Below are 13,355 nucleotides of genomic sequence, written 5' to 3'. Positions count from 1 at the left end.
GGTTTGCCGCTCCAGGCCAATGGGGGCTGCAGGAAGTGGCGCAGGCCAAGGGATGAGCAGGCCGCTGCTTCCTGCAACCCCCATTGGGCTGGAGTGGCAAACCGTGGTCAGTGGGAGCTGTGATCGACCAAACCTGTGGACGCAGCAGGTAAACAAATCAGCCCGGCCTGCCAGGGGGCCTACCCTGACGGGCCGTGTGCCAAAGGTTGCTGATCCCTGGTATAATTTAAATCAGTAGTTCTCAACCAGAAGTCCGCTGCAAGCAGGTTTCTGGGGGTCCTCCAAGCAAGGTCATCGTTAGACTCGCTGGGGCTCAGGGCAGAAAGCCGAAGCCCCACTTCATGGGGCTGACGCTCAGGGCCCTGAGCCCTGCCACCTGGGGCTGAAGCCAAAGCCTGCACAACTTAACTTTGCAGGGGCCATGTGGCATGGGGCCCCAGGCAATTGCCCTGCTTGCTACATGCTAATGCTGGCCTTGGCTTTTATATGCAGAAAACCAGTTGTTGTGGCACAGGTGGGCCATGTAATTTTTAATATCATGTTTGGGGGGGGGGAGGAAAGAGGGGCTCAGAAAGGAAAAGGTTGAGAACCCCTGATTTAAACCCACTATGAGGCCCCTTTACACAGACACAGGTATACAGAGAGAATCTGGCAGATAATATATACCTTATATTTGAAATTAACTTTTTCATTAAAAAAAAGAATTAAGAAGAGCTACAGGGGATGGATTGAGAGGGGGCTGAAAAATAGTGATTAATCCCAATACACTGTGATTGTGGACAAGGAGTGGCAGAATAGTCATTAAACCTAATGTAACAGTGGGAGGGCAGTGAGTTAAGCTCCTAGGTGCCAAAGTGATTAGTGAAGCATGGAGAGGAGGTGTTATGAGAGCAATGAAACCCAAAACTCCAGGGAAGAATGGAGAAGAGATGACAAGACAGCTAGGGCAGGAAGGGGAAGAAAATAATAAAATAAACAATATATTTAAAGCATAGAATTCATACAGAGTGTTCCATGTTTCCACATAATAGGCAATCAGTGTTTTCTTTGAATACTCAATGTTTAGTAGTGAGAGAGAGGGAGTGGAGAGTGCAGAGTGAGGGACTGAATCAACAAGAAGGCTGCTAACAAGGTAGCTTGAGGGGATCTGGGACCCAGCTGGGAGTTCTGGAATTAGCTTGGTTCTTGCAGTGCATGAAAAATTAAGTTCACATGCTAAACTGTGCATGATTTGCATGTGATTTGTACATGTTTAATTTATTACATGTGTAAATCAGTTTAATCTAAACATGTATAAACCAAGATTCTAAAGCAGTTTCATGAACATACAGACCAAATTAAATTTGTCAGTTTACTTGTTCATAAAGATGTGTGTAAATCTGACATTAACATAAGTAAAAACAACTTTACTGGCTGAGATCAAAGAGGTTTATCTGGGTGCGTAAATGACAGGTGCCCTTACATTGCAGTGTGGCAATATACACCTCCGAATTAAGGATACTCCCAACCTCCCTCCTCAAATCTCTGTCTCTGAATCTCTCCTCCCTCTGAGGAAGGAGAGGGGCCAGTTGATCTCACAGCCCATTTCACCTTCACCCTTCCTCTGGATACTTTTGGAGAACATTCTGGTAGCTCCAGGGTTTAGGGAAAACAGGGGTGGGCTGGGACAAGGAATGGGCAGAGTGGAGCTATGAAGGACACGCATACACCTTCTGGACTCACAGAGCTTAGCTGGCAATGCTAATATACCTTTTAGGTGCTGGTGGCAACTATGTCCATGGGGTGTCCTTGGTAGTGATGCTCCCATTGAGTTGTGCTGCCAGAGATCAGGGTAGAAGGCAAACACAAAGACGAAGAGCTCAGTGTCACTTAATGAGACTATTCACTCATCAAACTGTAAAATTTCCCTCTTTTTTGCTTGTTTAATAGAAAAAGTAGAGGCCATCAGGAAATCTGTGACACCTTCCTGATTCTCAGGCAGATCTCCCTCAGCCCCAGCATAGTTTAGAACAGCCTGGTGACTGCTGTAACCTACATCAGCTGACAGTGTCTGCAAGGAACTATATACCAGGTAGGAATAGCCAGAACTGGAGCTGAGCAAATAATGGATTCTTTAGAGTCTGGTGGCTGAACTGAAAAATCAGGGGGAAAACAATCATTTTGTGTCAACCTGACATGGATTTTTGGGGAATTTTCTTGCTGCCATGAAAAAGCTAATAATAATTATTATTATTATTTTGGGTTGAGCAAACCTTTTGTTTTGTTTTTAGGGTTGTTTTTGTTTGTTTGTTTTGTTTTTGTTAATAAATGTAGCAAAATTGCAAAACAATCTCATTTCAAATGAAACATTTCATTTTTGATAATGTCAAAATGAAATGTTTTGACTTAAAAACACAATTCCTAGCCAAAACTATTCCCTGAATTTGACCCAAATTTGTGAATAGTTTTGGTGGACCAAAAACTGCATGTTTCAGCAAATATTCATCCAAAACATTTACCTAGGTCTGGCTGGAATGCAGTGCTCTTGAGCATTTTCCCTGAGACGCTTCCCATATACTCCCATACCAGCTCCAGGGGTAGTGAGGAGGTCGGATTTGTGAGTGCTGCCAGAGATCTCCCACAGGTTAGGGGAATTCACAGCTGGCTAGTTCAACGGATTTCTGTCTCTGCTGTAATTCCAGAGTGGTGCAAAAGGTCTGCAATACACAAGAAAATCTGTTCCTTTGTTTCTTCACGGTGTACTAAAGATTCCTAAAGAAAGCGTATGTAAAGTTGCGTGAGAGTTTTACAAAATTTCTGTTAGTGTGATGCAATGGAGTGGAAGAACATATTTAAGAATGGAATTGAAGATATGGAATGTGTTTATTTTTATCTGTGGGTTTTTAAGTGCATATGAGATCTTGCAAGTTAGCATATTTAGCTGTGTTAACTATATTGTGTAGTAGCTAGTTTAAGTAGTTTGTTGTAGTGAGTAGTCCTAATTGTATACCTTATCATTCTAGTATATTGGAAACAGATCCCTGAAACTGGGATTTTCTATTCTTCTAGCTATTTATTATTTTGATCTTTGTAGGTGTTGTTGTACATTTTTGTGGGCTAGCGGGCCAGCTGGGCAGTGTGAATCAGGGCTTGTTGATAGTGAAGAAAGAAGGATTTTAAAACAGTGAGGAATTGGCTAGATCTCATAACTGTTAATTTTCAGATTTTTTTAACATCCTTTCAATCTTCTATATACACATACTACTCAATTTCTGATATAAAGAAGAACTATATAAGCTTCCTTTTTTAATGCAGGGATAGCTTCTATCCATGAATATGGAGGTGCCAAGGAAGGGACGTAAGCCCTGGACTTCACAAGACAGGTTTATTAAACCAAATGCAACATGTAGGTTTTCTTCTGGAAGTCATGAATTACAGCAGGTGGAGAGAGGCAGGTGGCTCATTCCATGGGGAAGAGAAGAGAAAATCCTTGAGATCTGACTTAACCTCACACTGATATCTAATCAGCAGCCTTGTCCAGTCCATTGTGTCATGGTTTCATAGCTGTTCTAAATACTTGACCCCCCCGTTTTTAAAAGTTTGAGTGAGAATCTATAACTTTAATTAGTTCCTCTGTGTTACTGTATATACTCCAGTGTACATTTCCTTCTGTGCCCTACACTAAAAAGATAGGAAGGAGAGGCCAGGCCTTCAACATCTGTGTGCGCTTGCATAACTGGGAGTGGGATGACTGCAAAGTTAAGATCACATTCACTGTAGATTATACCCACTCATCACCAATCACGCCTCACATGACCTTATCAAAGTTCATTGAAATCATTGGGATTCTTTCCATGGTCTTTAATAGGCTTTGGACCAGGCCCAGAGAGGGTGAATTTCTCCCCTTCTCCCCACTGTCCCACACTGAATATGAATAACTTTCCTCTGCTTGTCTCTTCATTCTTACACAGAAATGTCATATCCCTAATCTCCTCCTCACTCCTGCTCATATAATCATAGAAGATTAGGGTTGTAAGAGATCTCAGGAGGTCAACTAGTCCAATCCCCTGCTCAAAGCAGGACCAACAACATCTAAATCATCCCAGTCAGGGCTTTGTCAAGTCAAGCCTTAAAAACCTCTAAGGATGGAGATTTCACCACCTCCCTAGGTAACCCATTCCAGTGCTTCACCACCGTCCTAGTGAAATAGTGTTTCCTCATATCCAGTCAAGACCTCCCTCACTGCAACTTGAGACCATTGCTCCTTGTTCAGTCATCTGCTACCACTGAGATCAGCCTAGCTCTATCCTCTTTGGAACCTCCCTTTCAGGTAGTTGAAGGTTGCTATCAAATCTCCTCTCACTCTTCTCTTCAGCCCCTCCTCTCAGCCAGTTCCCTCAGTCTCTCCACCTAAGTCATGTGCCCCAGCCCCCTAATAATTTTCTTTGCCTTCCGCTGAACTCTCTCCAATTTGTCCACATCCTTTCTGTAGTGGGGGGCCCCAAAACTGGACTCAATACTCCAGATGTGGCCAGTGCTGAATAGAGAGGTATAATCACTTCCCTCTATCTGCTGGCAATGCTCCTACTAATGCAGCTCAGTATGCCATTAGGCTTCTTGGCAACAAGGGCACACAGTTGACTTATATCTAGCATCTCATTCACTGTAATCTCCAGGTCCTTTTCTGCAGAACTTCTGTTTAGCCATTTGGTGCCCAGCCTGTAGCAGTGCACAGGATTCTTCCGTCCTAAGTGCAGGACTCTACACTTATCCTTGTTGAACCTCATCCGATTTCTTTTAGCCCAACCCTCCAGTTTGTTTAGGTCACTCTGGACCCTATCCCTACCTTCCAGCATATCTACCTCTCCCCCCAGCTTAGTGTCATCCGCAAACTTGCTAAGGGTGCAATCCATCCCATCATCCAGATCATTAAGATGTTCAACAAAACCGGCCCCAAGGACAGACCCCTGGGGCAATCCGCTTGATACCGTCTGCCAACTAGACATGGAGCCATTGATCACTACCCGTTGAGCCCGATGATCTAGCCAGCTTTCTATCCACCTTATAATCCATTCATCCAATCCATACTTTTTTAACTTGCTGGCAAGAATACTGTGGGAGACCATATCAAAAGCTTTGCTAAAGTCAAGTCCACCACTTTCCCCATATCCACAGAGCCAGTTATTTCATAGAAGGCAATCAGATTGGTCAGACATGAATCCATGTTGACTGTTCCTGATCACATTTCCTCTCTTCCAAGTGCTTCAGAATGGATTCCTTGAGGACACGCTCCATGATTTTTCCAGGGACTGAGGTGAGGCTGACTGGTCTGTAGTTCCCCGAATTCTCCTTCTTCCCTTTTTTAAAGATAAGCATTATATTTGCCTTTTTTCAATCATCTGTGATTTCCCCAGATCGCCATGAGTTTTCAAAGATAATGGTCAATGGCTCTGCAATCACATCAGCCAACTCCCTCAGCACCCTCGGTTGCATTAGATCCAGCCCCATGGACTTGTGCATGTCCAGCTTTTCTAACTAGTCCTTAATCTGTTCTTTCATCACTGAGGGCTGCTCACCTCCCTCCCAGCAGTCTGGGAGCTGGCCTTGTCTGTAAAGACTGAGGCAAAAAAGCATTGAGTACTTCAGCTTTTTCCACATAATCTGTTAGTAGGTTGCCTCCCCCAGTCAGAAAGGATCCCATACTTTCCATGAATTTCTTGTTGCTAACATACCTGTAGAAACCCTTCTTGTTACCCTTTACATCCTTTGCTAACTGCAACTCCAATTATGCTTTGGCCTTCCTGATTACTCCTCTGCATGCTCGAGCAATATTTTTAAACCCCTCCCTAGTCATCTGTCCAAGTTTCCACTTCTTGTAAGCTTCATTTTTGTGTTTAAGCTCACCAAAGATTTCTCTGTTAAGCCAAGCTGGTCGCCTGCCTTATTTGTTATTCTTTCTGCACATCGGGATGGTTTGTTCCTGCGCCCTCAATAAGGCTTCTGGGTTCCTGGACTCCTTTCCCCCCATATTAGCCTCCCAGGGGATCCTGCCCATCAGTTCCCTGAAGGAGTCAAAGTCTGCTTTTCTGAAGTCCAGGGTCCATATTCTGCTGTTCTTCTTTCTTCCTTTTGTCAGGATCTGAACTCGACCATCGCATGGTCACTGCTGCCCAGGTTGCCGCCCACTTCTACTTTCCCTACCAGTTCTTCCCTGTTTGTGAGCAGCAGGTCAAGAGGATCACGGCTCCTAGTTGGTTCCTCCAGCATTTGCACCAGGAAGTTGTCCCCAGCACTTTCCAAATACTTCCTGGATGAGTTGTCTTCCTCAATCCCACCTGCCTCCTCCCATATATCAGCATCTCCTAACACACCTGCCATAGATAGTTAGCCACTGCTATGCTCTGTTTTAGAAGCTTTGCATTGCATATGACATTTAGCCAAAGTACGTGTCTGCTGAATATGTTCAGTTTTAGTCTCACTTATATGTTACTTTCCTGAAAAGGCCCCAGACCCTGAAAGTCCAATGGGATTAAGTGCAACTTCGCTTTAGGCAAATGTTTAGATTGGCGCTGCTGGAGTGTTTGCTGCGAACGTCATCAGCAAAGATGCAGTAATGAAAGTCTGTTTCCACCACACTATATTAGCTGCCTGTTCTAGCTGCTACACACTCAGTGTGCACATCACATCTTGTACATATAGTTGAAGTCTTGGAGAATTCATTGTCCTTTTTAAATCTGTGGTAGGAAACACACAGAGAAATGCTATAGGGTTTTTATTATGCACATATAAGAAGTCTGAAATATGTTTAATGTCTCAACGAAAGACAGAGGGAGCAACTCACAAAAGAGGCAGATGTATTAAGGATAGTGAACAGAACTCTTAGCCTTGCACTAAAGAGAGAGGAAGGGTGGTTCAGTGGCCAAGGTGTGGCTGGGATTCTGGAGACCAGGGTTAAATTCTTTACTTTACCTAAGGCTTCATTGTGAGACTTTGGGCAAGTTAGTTAGTTTCAGTTCCCTGTCTGTAGAATGGAGATAATAGAACTTATCTATCTGAAAGGAGTGTGAGGATAAATACATTTTAAAAGAGTGTAAGGTGCTCAGATATTACAGTAATGATAGAATAGGATATAGTCTATAGAATAGAATATATACATATAGTATAGGATTAACAATTTCCCCCCTTAAATCATGTAGGTTTCTCCACACCAGAATAGGTATGTACAGACAAAAATGTTAACTCTCTACATTCTAAGTTACAAATAGCCTGTTAGTACCATTTGCTGATATGAAAATTTTAATAATTAAGTAATAATTAAGGTAGGGCTGGCCAGAATTCTGCTTAGGACAAATTTTTGAGGCTTCAGAATGTTTGTTTTCCCACACTGGGAAAAAAACAAGACCTTTCAAATATGTTTATTAAAAAAAAAAAAATAGGCGAGACAGAGAGTGCCCAACTCCAGAACAGCCAATAGCCCAGTACTTAGGAAGAGCAGGGAATTGAACCTGTATCTTCCACAACCCAGGTAAGTACCCCATCCACCAAGATACAGCATCAGTCTCATCCTGGACCCAAGAAATCTTCCTGACAAAAGTTTAATTGAAATTGACACATTTCCATGAAAAGCATCAGTTTCAAGGAATCGGCATTTTCTGACCAAAAAAACCTAAACTTTTGTTGAAGAATTCCCAACCAGCTCATATACAAGGCAAGAACCATGTTGAATAGAAAAGGGGGAGAGGTTTAAGGTTTGCATTATAAAGTAAATATATAATGGCATGTGATACATAATATTCATATTGTGTCCAACAGGGTTATTCTGTCTTTGAAACCAGAGGGCGAATTATATCATAATATCTTTTGGACCCTCTAAGTAATTTCAGGAACTTGTAAGTATTGGATTATTGTCAATTAATAAATAAATGCTGGGTTCTTACAAAAGCAGGTTAATTATTTCTTGAAGGTTAATACTTTGTTTTTTTTTTTATTTATTCAACTGTTTAAAATACAATTATAGGCACCCATCTAGTGCTTTGTGTGCCTATCTCATAAATTAAAAATCACAAAAGAAACAGAAGACTGACCATAAACATACTGACCTCAACCTAGAGCCACTCAGCAGCATTAACAAGAGGGAAAAAAGAAAGACTGAGCAGCATGCCTAGAAGGTTAACAAATCTCAGCTCAGGTGGACCTACAATGGGGAGCAAGTTACCAAATCAAGGACCCCGCCCAGAGAACTCCCTGCCAGCACCTCCCTCTGCATCTCACTGATCTCAGTTGTGACAGTATGTCATGGGGCAGGGATGATCTTTCAGGTAATAAGGTTTCAAGCTGTGTAGGGATTTATTGAAACTTTGAATTCCACTCAGTAGCTTATTGGAATTACTGGACAGATCTGGTGCTTTGTTATGTTCACAAGTTGTTTGAGAAAAGGCTTCTTTGTCACTTCATTTAAAAAAACCAAAAACAGTTTATGAGAACAAAATTTCAACCTAAGGCCTGTTCATGAAAGTTTTTTTTGACTATTCACTTTTTTATTTTTTCATGGTGTGTGATTGGTCATGTAAGTTGAATGCTTTTGTTTCTGCTTCTTAACTGAAACTTGCAACCAGAATAATAAGTACTCTCATTAACACATGGATACCCAGGTGTCTGTATAAATAATAGCAATTCCCCAAACACTTGTATGAACAAAAACCTGTTTCTTGGAACTTTCATGAAAGTGCACAGACAAGGTCTAAATGAATGGCCATTCAGATTTTCAAATAGATTTGGCACACACTGGTTTTTTTCAATATTGATCAGCTTTAGCAGTTACTAGATAATTAAAGTATATTGTATTTCTGTAATATCAGGCGCAGATCCCAAATAATGTGGAAGAATTAAAACCTGGAAACTGAGTTTCTTTGGGAATATGTGATCGGATTTTAATCACCCCTTTCCTGTTCTCTAAAGAATAACAGCTCAGAGGAGGTCACTCTTAATATCCTACAGTACCTCAAGTTAAAGGTATAGAAGACAAAAGGTATAGAAGGTATAGAAGACAAAGAAATAGGGGTGGGGGAAGAAATAGACAGGGATGAGAAAGCAAGAGAGAAACACTGAAAAACTAAGGTTTGATAGCTCTGTCTCTACTTCTTTTCTAGATGTTGTATATCTGGACAACCAGTCCCACAGAGAAGAGAATGAACATGGCATTGTGTATCATGGCCTTCACAAGCACATAAACTCTCATCCATGGCATTTTGGACAGATGAATACAAAACTGTGAGGCTTATCAGATAAGTTGGGTTTGGATCACCCTGGCTCCCAATTCATATTGCGCCCTGGGCTGCATGCTTTGAATGGAACTGCAGCATACCTAAAATGGCCCCCAACAAGTGGCAACACATTTCTCAACTATTTTTAGAGATTCTTTTATAAATGTATATTTTTTCTAAATATTTTATTGAGCCCCATGTCTTCCTCCTAGGCCTTCCACTGCATGCACATTTCCTCTGGGGGGAAAATTGCACAGTGTTCCTTATAAAGTATAACAGTATCAGTCCAGGATTGGGCAACCAAGATCACCCACCTCTTTCTCTGGAGATGAATGTGCTGTCTCTGTAGCACTCTTGTGTCCTGCGGAAACATGATGCACTCTGGGATGTAACACCTTCAAGAAGAAGGGAAATTGTGGATACTTAGGGTGACCAGATAGCAACTGTGAAAAAACAGGATGGGGGTGGGGGGTAATAGACACCTATATAAGAAAAAGTCCCCCAAAACAGGACTGTCCCTTTAAAAACAGGACATCAGGTCACCCTATACTCATTGGTTTTTATCTCTCCAAAGGATGCTTTTATCTACTAATTTATTTAAGGCCAGATTCAAAGACCATTGGGGAGTTTCCATTGACTCCAGTAGGCTTTGAATCAGGCCCCTAATTTATAAACAGGACTAACACTTTTCTCTCTGGCTCCTCATTCAGCTTGGGAACATTGGCTATTGGCCACCAGGTCCAATCCCTAGTGAAGTTTACACTCTACAGGCATGGCTACCACTAACTCCTGGCCATCTTTGGCTGTCACTAGTTTGGCTGCTGCAAAGGATATGGCAATATCGATGTGAGCACTGCACCAATTACTTTGGAACAAGAAGATGCAGAATCAAGAATAAACTGTCAGAAGCCATAGCAACACAATTAACATATGTGTAAAGATATTTTGAAATAGTCACTGTGTTATCACATGGTGAAGATCCAGAGACAAGGTGGGTGAGGTAATGTCCTTTATTGGACCAACTTCTGTCGAGAGAGTGAATAGAAGTTGGTTCAAGAAAAGGTATTACCTCACCTAATATCATGGGACCTACACTTCATACAAAATATTGTGAAGATCCAGCAGACAATAACAGTTCTTTGCATGAAAGGCCAGAGCTACAGCTCAGAACTGTGGGGAAATAGAATAGAACATGGAACATAGAAACATGTCTGATACTATAACAACACAACCTGGAATGTGCCATGGTGATAATGACAAATGAGCTCATTCAGACCCAGGTCCATAGGGCCTCATAATCACAAAGAATCCTCATTAGCCAACTGGATTGCTCCCTTGAGCCAAGCTGTTTTATGAATCATACCCTCTCGCGCTCACTCTCCCTTTGATTTCTCAGCTCATTCAGTTGATGCCTCAACAAGATAGGAAAACTAATAACCCCCGTGAAGTATGCATTGCTCTGCTGCTTCAGGTGGTTGCTCTTGCTGTGTTTTGAGTGCCAAATTTCAAGCCATCTCAACATGAAGGGTATTAACAGCAGACCCTATGGAGTATTATGACCTTGGTATTCAATCAGTGACAGTAACTACAACCTTACTTCACCCACTGGAGACGCTATGTCACCGCTCAGCTTTCCATGATACTCATCTTTTTATTGGAGACTTAAAATTCTAAGGACAGACAAAATGCCTGTATGGTGCAAATTTTAGTGAAAAATATAATTTGCTTGCATTGACCTTGGCATATGGTCTCTTTATATATGACACTGTAATTACAGTGTTACTCTCAGTGTTTAGGCCTATAGAATAATTCCTATTTCTAGGCCTATGCCAAGGACTTCATGAACTAGATTGAATCAGATAAGATAGGATAACTTCTACAGAGAATCCAGGTCATACCATTATCACGGCAATAACGTCTGTAAAGCCTAGAGATGGGACTCCTCATTTGTTTTCCACATTGGCATGCCAAATTCTCTCCTGAATTTCAGCTTACCTGTTTACACATCACATCCCCCTCAGTGCTGCCCTGGATATAATGGGACACTCTGTTCCTGCATTCTTTCTCTCTTTAACAGCGGATGATATGCCTGTTCATTTCGTTTGCATCATCACCACAGTGGTGAGACAATATTTCTTCTTGTCCTAAAAATTCAAGAGCATCCATTATTGTTACAACTGCGTAAGTCACCTTCCCATGTATTATGATGTGATTTCACTGACAGACTGCAAAGTGGGTGAGAGGCACCATTTGTGGATGCGCATACGTCAGGGCACGTGAAAATGAGGCTTGTGGGCGAGAATGAGTAGAACAGATCCTTTATGCCTCCCACGAATCAGATAACCTTGACAAGAGCTGTGCATGAGCGATGGCCTTTCATTTACTGGAGCCTCCATTTATTCCCTGGGCTCCGTTACTGAACTTTGAAAAAAGTATAAAAATGAGAGTTAAATGAAATAGTAATGATAAAAAAAATCTATAATATATGTAATTCTTTTTAGAGCGTTTTCAAAAGTGGGAGGAAAATTTTTCTAGGGACTCGGGATTCTCATTCAAGATTGCTTGTTGTGTAATTCTTTTCCTGCCTTTCTTCCTCCTTCCCTTACGTGCCTTTCCCAATCTGAAATAAGCTTCCTACCCAAAAAAGAGCTCACCTACCAGATCAGGCCCTGCAGGAGAGCTCATACAAAATGGCTGTGGGGAAGGATGATGATCTGCCTCAAAAGCTTCAGACCAGAGGGTAGGGTACTCAGCTGAGATGTGGGAGACTGTGGGACTACCCCTTTGTCCGATGAGGCGAAGGGATCTAAACAGCATACTGCCATTACTCAGCTGAGTGCCCTAACCATTGACTGATGGGATTTATTGTTGTGCAGCTTTCTCAGTCTTTCCTGGTGAAGCTGATAAATAACAAAAGAGTCATGGGATCAGAGAATGAGAGGAAGTATAAGCATGAGAATGACTCTACAGCTGTTGGTTAGAGCACTGAGATGTGGGAGACCCAGAATCCTGCTCCAATGACTCTATACTTTTTAAAGTTCTGTGCCAGATTTTCTAGCTTGCTAAGGCTACTTTAGCTCATGGAAACAGTGCAAAGTGGCCTTTAAGAGATGCCTAGCACAGAATTCCCCTTGGGCATGGAGCTCTCTGCTGGTGGAAAGCTGAGAAGGTTGCACAGCTACCTCCTATATCAGCTGCCCCCTCTCTTGGCATAATGGAAAAGAGGGGGCCTTCTGGAAGCAGGGTAGGGATGGGTATGGTGGAGGAGAGCTCTGCTACACTGGGTCCTTTTTAGCAAAAGTCAGAACTGCTTTTGTGCAGCTCTAACTTGCACCAGAGCTGGATGGTTTCATATCATGGAGCTACAAGTGGCTCCCTATTGACACCCATCTCTGCTCCATCCCTGGTCTGTGTTTGAATGAGGTGGAAGATTGAACCCTCCATAATTTTAATCTGAAAAAAAAAAAAAACATGCTGAAACAACTAGGTGGTAGGAGAAACATACTCATTTAGTCCCATCATAGAGTATATTACAACATCTTTGATCTTGAATTTACAAGAGGATCATTATCTGAGGTTGGGTACTGAATTGTCACTGCAATTCCTCACATCTCTTTGCCTTCCAGGCATATTTAACTACTATTATCTTAGCCAGAGAGGGGTTGATCTTAAAACTAAAGATTCAGTATTGCTTCTCTATATGGACTATATTATAAAGGATAATATAGCTCATATCTCTTCATAAATAGGTGCAATGACTGGGCTGTGGTTGGAGCAGACCTCAGTGATTGGAGTAGAGGGTCAGAACCAAAGACAGTGTCAGATACCAAGGTGAAGGTCCGAGCCGTAGTCAAGTGCCAAGCCAGGGGTCAGAGCCTGAGACAATGTCAGGTACTAAGCCAAAGGTCAGAGCTGGAGACAACATTGGGTGCCAGGCCAGGGGCCAGAGCCAGCATCAGAGGAGCAGAAGCCTGGAGTGAGGTAGGACAGCAGGAAGTGGGAGTAGATGGAGATCTGAAATGTGAGGTCAGGGACCAGGAGCACATGGGGAAGCTGGAGCTAGGAGCAGGCAGGAATGCAGGGCTCAGGAGTCAGGTAAGCAGGAGGGGTCCA

At 42.4% G+C, this 13,355-nt stretch overlaps 1 long non-coding RNA gene across 1 annotated transcript; it reads left to right on the top strand.

The window, feature by feature from the left end:
- Window positions 1-2,587: 2,587 nt before the first annotated feature.
- On the top strand, window positions 2,588-10,896 carry LOC125630973 (uncharacterized). Its single transcript, XR_007354844.2, has 3 exons — window positions 2,588-2,694; window positions 7,792-7,868; window positions 9,129-10,896. It is a non-coding gene; the product is annotated as an uncharacterized LOC125630973 (long non-coding RNA).
- Window positions 10,897-13,355: the final 2,459 nt, after the last annotated feature.

This window comes from Caretta caretta, chromosome 2 (genome assembly GCF_965140235.1).
Source record: "Caretta caretta isolate rCarCar2 chromosome 2, rCarCar1.hap1, whole genome shotgun sequence".
Lineage (NCBI taxonomy): Eukaryota > Metazoa > Chordata > Testudines > Cheloniidae > Caretta > Caretta caretta.
Note: the sequence above shows the minus strand (reverse complement) of the source record. Positions and strands in the feature narration are given on the sequence as shown.